Genomic DNA, 9,436 nt, shown 5'->3' on the forward strand with positions numbered 1-9,436 from the left:
CACTGCAAGGAGACAGGGTAAGGGGCCTAGATTGGCAGCAAAGGCTGCCTCTCAGAAGAAGCTAAGGAAAGGAAAACCTATTCATATTCTAAAGCAGGCCAGAACAAAGAGATTCTAATAGAACTTCTACATTCTGAAAGGAGATTAGGAAGGCGCAGAATTGTGTGGAGTTATGTGTTCCCAATCTCCCTTTCCAGAGGGTGTGCAGGTCTATATGTGAGAACTGGAGCCTATCTGTAAGGCAAAAGAGGACAACCTTGCTCTGTCTACAGGAGGCTGCTGTGAAGACTTTCTCATAGAGTACTTCAATGACCTGTGTTGTGTGTGCCCACGCACTAGGATGACTATAATGCCCAAGGATAGTGAGACACTGAAGAGGCTTAGGTGGAGGTATGAGAAGCTTCTACACCTTGCAGAGCTTATAGACCCAAAGATGAAAAACATCCTCATGATTCCACTAGCAAGGGCTTCTCAGGATAAAATAAAAATTGTAGATATTACACATGATATTAACACAAGAGCCAAGGCAGAACAGGACGCCAGACGAGGGGAAGAGCAGAAGGCAAGAAAAGACAAGGATCAAAAAGTAAAATCAAACCCAAAGAATCTCTAAAGAATAGTACATCAAAGAAACAAAAGAGTTGGAGTCAGTCAACCCCTGGAGATACTAAGGAGCTTGCAAAGGGGCATTTTTGTCTTCGTGAATATGGAAGATGATGAGCGACAGCTCTCTCTTAACATCCTGGATGTCAGAACTTTAATGGATAGGACATCACAGATCACAGATACTATCCTATACGTCTGTTTAAAGTAGGTATCCGAATTGCATTTTCTGATGATATGGTCCTTTCGTCTTTAAAGTCAATATTAGGTAATTTGGGAAAAATCTCACATTTTGGGAATCAGTTACTCCATATAGTTTTGGACATATTTTAAACATACTAACTCCAAATTTGTCGGAGATCATAGATTTAGATTCTACTCTTCAAGATCTTTCCGATGATATGTCACATGAGGGGGTTTTGACAAACTTTTGGACAAGTTCACCATGCTCCCGTTTTTCAAATGGGAATGGGATTTTTCCCAAGTTATCTAATATGGTGTTTTTAGTTATTCCCTTTTTCCTCAATAAGTTACCCTTGTTTTTGCAGTTTAATAAAGTGCCAGCTTCCACGTGAGAGCCACTCTGAGGTGTTTATTCTCAACTCAAAGCTGGCACCACTGCTACTACGACGAAGGAGTACTTCCCAGCAAGATATTCAAAAGTGGTTCACCTATTTGAACATGCTGGAGGTTACCGTATTAATTTTTCCATATGAATCAGGGTATGTTACTCCTCTATCTTGTTAGTTATATATATCTAATAGATAGGGAATGCCTTAGTTTTAGATATTTCTGCTTTTGCAGGAACCACTAGAGTCTTGCCGTTATTATAGAATTAGATAAGAGAATCTTGTGGACTCTTAATTCAGTACCAAGATCACATCTTGAGTTAGGCTTGTAAGTAAACATTCAAAGCACCTTTCTCTAGTATATATGGCTCCTTGAAGTTGGCAATGTATCTTATTGTGAAAGCTTATTTATTATATGCAGGTGTATAAAAAGGTTTCTTCATGTTCTTGGTTCCCTATATAGAGACAATGAACTATACAAATCAGAGGTCAATCCTATTCAAGTGCCCAAGCAAGGAGACTCACACTCATGTGGATGGATATCGATGATACATGTAGAACATATTCTCCAGAGTCTCTTCTCCGTGAATCCCTTCATGTCCAAGGTAAGTGGAATGTGGACATTGATTTAGCTAGATTTGCGGTCTGACATTGTGAATTTTGTTTTTTCAAACCGCATTATAGAATTATGATAGGAACTATGTGGAGCGGTACAAAGTGACCATGATACGATTAATACTAAAGAATAGCATAGAGTTGTCTGAGGAGAACCAGCCGGAATTCCCCAATCCTACAGACCTCGAGGTGCTCCTTCAGGGTGTAGGGGGACGAGAGCCAAAGCCCTCTGAGCACATAGAGGTAGAACCAAGGTTCAATGTGTGGAGGTTAACATTGAACATCCAAAGGCTGATGAGGTAGAGCAAGCTAAAGAGGCAGAGCCGAAGCAGCCTGAAGAGAAAACAGACGAGAAGTAGACTGCAGAGGCCGAGTCGAGACCTAGTAGGAAGGCAAACAATAAAGAACCTAAGTCTGATGAGAGGATGCCAAAGCTAGTGAGGATCCCAAGCTTGATGAAGATCCAAGCCTAATTTACCTGATGTAATGTAACCAACTCAATTTTAAGAATTGTTTCTATTAGTTGTTTTTGTCCCTTAACAATGATTATAAGTTTCAATCATATTCAGACTGATTAGAATCATGTCAATAATGGTTCCAGACGCTAAGGAGGCTTATCATCTTAGATGTTAATGGATTGCTGCTCAAAAGACATCCCAAGAGTTTTGGTCCAAGTGCTACAGGGAATTACAAAGTCGGAGAAATGCATGTCATGCTAAGGCCCAAATTGTATCAATTTATCAACTTTGTAACTAAGCACTTTAGATTGGCCATCTGGTCCTTAATGATGACGCATAATTTGATGCCTCTTATCATGCTAGTTTTGAGAGAATCTAAGATTTAGGAAACAGAATTGTATTTCGTATATGACCAAAGGCATTATTACATTGACCCAGGTGTTTTTCATCCCAAACCTAGGGTGCCCTTACTTATGAAGCGCTATGTGGATATCCAACACCCGTATAATCCCACAAATACATTATTAATTGATGATACCCCCTGAGAAGGTTATGTATAATCCCATGGGAACATGGATATCACCCCTTCCTTTCGAAGGTACTGTAGATGATGTTTATTTGGAAGAACAATTGATTCCATATTTAGATGGATTGTACAAATCAAAAGACTCTGTATGTAAAGAGAAATCCTTTTTTGTAATGTAATGTCTTCAACTGTTCTATTCTCACTCAAGTAATGTGTCTTGGAAAATAGTATACATTGTATTATTTTTTGAAAGTATTGCATTGAACAAAAGGCTCTTGATTAATTATGTTAAAAGAGTACATTCAAATTTGCAATCTCAAGTAGGAGTATCATTAAGACTGTGTTACCCAATTCTTTACATTGTATTAGTCACTCCCTTCTAAGGAGGACCTTTCTTCCATTGTGAATGAAATTAAAGTGTGCCAGCGTGTTGCAAGGATTCTTCGACAATATCCTTTCTTAGCTATTGTAAATTACATTTTCCTCGTATAGAAACAATTGTCACCAGTGTTAAGCTTCATCAATCACTTCAATGTCTATGACTTTGTCGTCTATTGCACTTGCGGCTTCCTCATCCATTGGTACCAACTCTCCACATTGATGTACGGGACCTGCTATACCATAAGGACAAGATAAAAGTTTGAGTTACAATCATGTACTTCGCAACTACTGTCTCTAGTGCAATGTTACAATGGATATCGTCAAAAACTTTACTTGGCCATCCCTCATCATCAAGAAGTCTTGCTAAGAGGAATGTGTCCAACTTTGCAGACAAGCATGGTTCTCAATACCTTCACCTGAAATAAGCTAAAAAGTTCCACGAACACAGTAATTGGTAGGTAAACAATAATTTTTACTACATGAGTTAGAATGCTCCCTCGTATGCTCCCTCGTAGTAGAGAGCGTTGCACATCCTTGAAGAGCTTGCTCTTGCTGACTCCATTACTGAGGGGTCTGGGATAGGCCAATCCATGTAGTTTCACTCAGCTTGCAAAGGTAGCTCTTCCAAGTGGCCCACGATTGTGTTTCTTGTTGAGAAGATGGTAGAAACGATCATAGAAAAAGATTCATGCATCTATAAGGCTTTTTTTGCTCCTTCCCTCATACTGTAGCCGACCAATGTGTGCGTGAATCACATTCATAATTCTAATGATGCACTAAACTGGCTCCCACTGCTCATATGAAGATGGGTACACATTTGCAAGCATAGACATGGATAGTTCACACAGTTCATTAGACCATTATGAGAAAATGAAAGATTGATATAAGCGATAGATTTACTTATAGTTTTGTCTATGCGAGGGAAATTTTATGTCATCTGGATTCTCAAGCACAAGCTCATTATGCATATATATATGCTGCACTAGGACTTCCTTGATGGTTGTTCTTCCAGTCTCTATCTTGAAGTCTTTTACTCTTCCTTTTCATGACGCCCTAAATGTATTCTTGTTGCTTGACTTTCTTTTCTTCCTTGACTGCATAAGGACCCATGTGCCCTTGGTGATTAGCACTTCAGTCCATTGATTTTGTGCATTGAGAGAGTTGGATACAAGTATATCAAACACTGATGATCTTGGTCTCCTTGCTCTAGGAATTGAATCATCTATGATGGCATTAGTGGGGCAAAATCAGGATGATATAAAACGAGATTTGCTACCCATCTTTTTAAGAAGGAATGGAGTACAAAATCGTGAAGCTTTAGAAAATGGAGTGCAACAAAAGGTAGAGAAAATGAAAAGAGTGTGAGATATTGTTTAAGGCCAAGAGGAAGTTTGAGAGGGAGGGAATTTTTCCTCCTTTGTAAAAAGGTGTATTTAATACATGGATTCGAATAGAAGTTTCCCTCCCTACTAAAGTGTAGGTGTGTTTAATGCATTCGGGTGTGAAAAGAGACTATCAAGTGTAAGTAGAGTACATTTTCAGGTGAGAAAGAAGAGTTTTTGGATTTAGAAAAAAGAAATAACCTATTTTTCAACGTAATGTTGCCTTCTTCCTAACCATGATTTATAAAATTAGACATAGAACTCTAGCTACAGCTTTCTGAAATTGTTTATAATATGGTTTATGGACCATGTTTCAAGTTTCGAGTTTTGAGTATCAAGTTTCATGTTTTGTTACTAATGCCTCTATGATCTAGTGCAGTACTTCCTAGTTTTTTCTTGTTTGTACTGATGCCTCTATGATCTAGTACACTACTTCGAATATTTGGTGATATTGTTTTAATTAAGCCTCTTTGATGAGAACATTGATTTGCTCGTTTGTTGCTTACACGTGGATTGGAAGTTGTTCTTTTTGTTTATCATGGTCCTACTTATTTTAGTGTTGTTTATGTTTTTTATTGATATGCTCTTTTGTTGTCAACTTGCAGGCAGCAGGCAGTTTGCTCGTGTTCGAGAGAACATGAGACCTATAGGCATGTTTATCGACCCCAACTTCTAATCGATGTAATAGCAAATGCATGTTTGTCTCTTTGATTTCGCGGAGTGAAAGCCGGTGATAGGAAAGTAGTATAGAATAGGGTGCAGGAGGTAGGGAGTGATGAGATAGTAACACAAACAAAATCCAATGAAAAGCAATGGGCTCTTGGATGAAATAGTACACTAGTCGCTTAAGCAACACTGTTAGCGAGACAAGACAATCGCCGCTTATGCAACTTCAACATATGTCTTTTAAGCGACCAATGATGAAGTCACTTAAGCCGATTTAGTCGTCTCGCTAAGCTTGTCTCGCTTAAGCAACTGACCATAGAGACGACTATAGAGATGTCTGAAATTCCCCCTAGCTGTCGCTAGGGGGGCGCCGGGGGGGGGGGGTAATGTAGTAGTGTTTTCAAAAGAGTGTTGTGCAAAGCTGAAATTTGCAATTTGACTTGGACTTTAGAATTATCCAAATTGAAGGCCTTCAAGGTATCTTTGCCTTCATCTTTATAAACCAATTAATAAGGAAAATCATCTTTGTAGAAAATCAAGATACTCTTTACAAATAAAAAGTTTCATAATACTCATGTTTATATAAGTTCAAGACCTTGGATGAGTGACACACGAGATGTGTGGTTGGCATGAAGAAAATGAAGAAAGTCAAGAAAATCCTCAAAAACGAGAAACGTAGGCTACGAGCCCCGAGGGTGACTAACGCCGGTTCTGATATCATTACGCGAATAGAAAAATCTGAACATGGTAGGCTTATCATTTACGTGTGGATCTCAACATGTTCGAGATGCTTGCTGTGAAATCAGCGATGGATTGTGCTGTGTTAGCCTTCACCATTGCTGTGTTTCTCCTCTTCCCACGTGAAGCTGGAGCTTCGTCTTCCAGATTACTTAGCTTGACGAGTTGTCTCACTCAGAAGGGCATCCTCAACTTCACCACTCCGGCTTCCAATGCGACGGAGTTCAGCCTTTTGCTGGATTTTTCCATCCAGAATCTCCGCTTTGAGGACCCTGCTGCCGGTGTCCGACAGCCGGACGCGCTCATCTTTCCCTCGACGCCGCACGAAGTTCAGCAGGCTTTCATCTGCTGCTGTAGTCTGGAAACCAGCAACAAGTGGGTGCTGCGAGTGCGCAGCGGCGGCCATAGCTACGAGGGCCTCTCCTACACAGCGGACGCCCCCTTCGTGGTGCTGGATCTCATGAACATGAGGTCCATTCACGTCGACGTAGAATCTCAGACTGCCTGGGTGCAAGGCGGGGCTACCGTCGGCGAGCTCTATTACGCCATCTCGCAAGCCTCGCCCTTGCATAGCTTCCCTGCCGGGACCTGCCCGACCATCGGCGTAGGCGGCCACTTCAGTGGAGGCGGATATGGCATCCTGTCCAGAAAGTACGGTGTGGCGGCGGACAACGTGATAGATGCACAGATCGTGGATGCAAGGGGCCATTTGATGAGCAGAAGCACCATGGGGGAGGATCTCTTCTGGGCTTTGCGTGGCGGAGGGGGTGGCAGCTGGGGTATAGTGGTGGCATGGCGGATAAATCTAGTTCTAATCCCGGCAAATGTAACATCTTTCAGCCTACCAACGTTAACCGGAAAGGCCAGCATCGTAGGCGTCCTTAAGCGCTGGCAAACGGTAGCCTCCGCCGCCCCAGATGAGCTCTACAATTCCATGTTTATAGCAGGAGTGCAGGAGCAGAACCAGCGACCTAGCGTCCAAGCGTCCTTCACTGGCGTCTATCTGGGCAACGTCAGCGCTGCATTGGCGCTTCTCAACAGGCTCTACGGCGGCGGCGGGCTCAACTTCACAGCCGCCGATTGCAACGAGGTGACATGGATCCAAGCGGTGGCTGACGCTGCAGGAGTGTCCAATGCGAGCGACTTGCAGAACAGGCTGAATCAAGGCAAAAGCTACTTCAAAGCCAAATCCGACTACGTGAGGAGCCCTATACCAAACGAAGGGTTAGAGGGAGCATTAGATATACTAATGCAAAATCCGAGCGGGTACATGATCTTGGACCCGTATGGAGGGGTGCTGAGCAGGATAAGCTCGCGCGCCATCGCATTTCCTCACCGAGCTGGCAATCTCTACTCTATCCAGTACCAGGTATCGTGGGCGGCGGCTGGCGAGGATGATGATGGGGGGGCGTTGGCATGGCTGAGGAAGCTGCATGCCTACATGGGCTCCTACGTGGCGAGAGAGCCCAGAGCTGCGTACGTGAACTACATCGACCTCGACTTGGGCAATGGAAGCACCGCTGGCCACAGCTATTTTATCCACAACTTCCCTCGCCTCGTCCGCACCAAAGGCCTAGTTGACCCCCACAACCTCTTCAACAACCCCCAAAGCATCCCCACTCCCACTTCTCTCCACTCCAATTGAACGCCCCCCCCTGTATTCTTTCCCCTGGTTGCTCTTTCCTAAGACCTTAGCGTGTAGATAGTGTTAATCAAGGCAGCTTTTTGGAAATACTTTGGTGGAAGAAATTCACCTATCAACCCTATGTTAAATTGAAAAAGCTTTCCTTTTAATGTCTATGTGAGGACCTTATATATTGATCATACAATTGTGTTGTATCTAATCAAAATCAATTACAATTCCAGTTGGCGCTTAGGCTTGCCTCATCACAAACTAACTAGCCCTTGATCAGTTCTTAATTAGTTATGATTACTGATTTTCCTTTGATCAACTATTAAGTATAATTATTAATTGTTCGCTTCAAATACCCCTCAATCAAAGTAATTAATCATTCATTTTTTGTCTTCATTTAGACTATGCACATACATTAGTACCACTTACCCAACCATGAAGACATCGGTGGTCATGTTAGCATGTTGAGTTGTGAACACTTGACCAGTCTTCCTTGTGGTTTTGCTCTTTCCAAAGATTAGGGATTTGAATATAACTTCACCCTATTAAGGTGAAGAAATTGGTGGTATAACTATGGAGACATTGTTATGTTGCTCTTTGCACTCAGGTTTTGGTGATGCCGGAACCTCTTTGGCTAGATCTTTTGACTAGCCTCTTGTACACTTGGCACGTTTCACAGCACATCCACCTTCTAGTGATGTAGATTTATAACATAGTTTTTTCCGTAGGCATCAGTAGAGAAGTAGTGTCATATTAGACAAGTCACTATTTTTGTCACATTATTAAGATAGGTGTTTTTACCTTCCATTCTTGGAGAGGCGACCGTTAAACCACCAAGTAAATGTATTACTAAACATGTTGTTAATTTCATTTTGGGTTAAGGTAGAGTCATCACTTAAAAAAATACAAGTTGAAATACTTCTCACGTTGAAAAAATATAAGTTGTAAGTTAAAGTCATCACCCTAAAAAACTTTGGATAATCTTGAGCGTGAAAAATCAGGTGGTTTTTCATGCTCTTGTGAGGAAAAACTCATTTCATTGGGAACCAGGAAGTTGATAAAACATTAAACTATTGTGGTGAGTGGAATTTGTTCTATCTAGACTAAATCTACTCTTACTTGGTTATGATCTTGAAGCCTTTATGGTGGTGGATAAATAGTGTGCTTTCTACTCTCAATAGACGCACTTAAAATCTGGTAAAGTGATTGGTGATGACTCACTCCAGATAATAGTGCATCTAACCACACTCCAATTAAGTGTGTTTTCTTAGAGAGGACTAGAAACTAGAATAGCTACTCAAAAAGTACCTCCCCCAATAGTATTTGTGCAAGGACATATTCTTGCCAATACCTCTAAGCAGTACCTCCCCCCCAATAGTATTTGTTCAAGGACATACTCTTGTTAATACCTCTGAATAACCTCATTTAATTCCTTCTTGCATTAGAAGAGATATTGCCAATGCACTTAGGATTGGAGAAGCATTCTTTCCAACTATGGAGAACATGGAAAAAGTGGAGAAATAATGAGAGACTATGTGCTCTAGAATCAAATGAATTTTATCATCACCAGCTTTGAGAAGATGCAACTACATAATCCCATGATCTAGCCCAAGCCCTAAAGGAGGGTATGCCATCTTTAGAGCCAATTCTAGAAGGCTTGAAGGAGGGTTGGGAGATAGCTACGTGACCTGGCATCGTAAAGCCTAATGTTGACATGATGAAAGACTAATCGCGACCAACTCTACACAAGATAAGACATTGATAACCTATTTTCTATCCCAGAGTTCCTCGTGCACACACAGAGATAGTGTTGTCACAAAATCACATGAGAACTATAGTCGTGGAAGTCCAAGAACTAAAAGAAC

At 41.5% G+C, this 9,436-nt stretch overlaps 1 pseudogene; it reads left to right on the forward strand.

Annotated features, from left to right (window-relative positions):
* The first annotated feature begins 5,941 nt into the window (after nt 1-5,941).
* On the forward strand, nt 5,942-7,742 carry LOC147607058 (berberine bridge enzyme-like D-1 pseudogene; annotated as a pseudogene).
* Nucleotides 7,743-9,436: the final 1,694 nt, after the last annotated feature.

Source organism: Cibotium barometz, chromosome 56, assembly GCF_041138505.1.
Source record: "Cibotium barometz isolate CiBa-2024 chromosome 56, ASM4113850v1, whole genome shotgun sequence".
NCBI classification, from domain to species: Eukaryota; Viridiplantae; Streptophyta; class Polypodiopsida; order Cyatheales; family Cibotiaceae; genus Cibotium; species Cibotium barometz.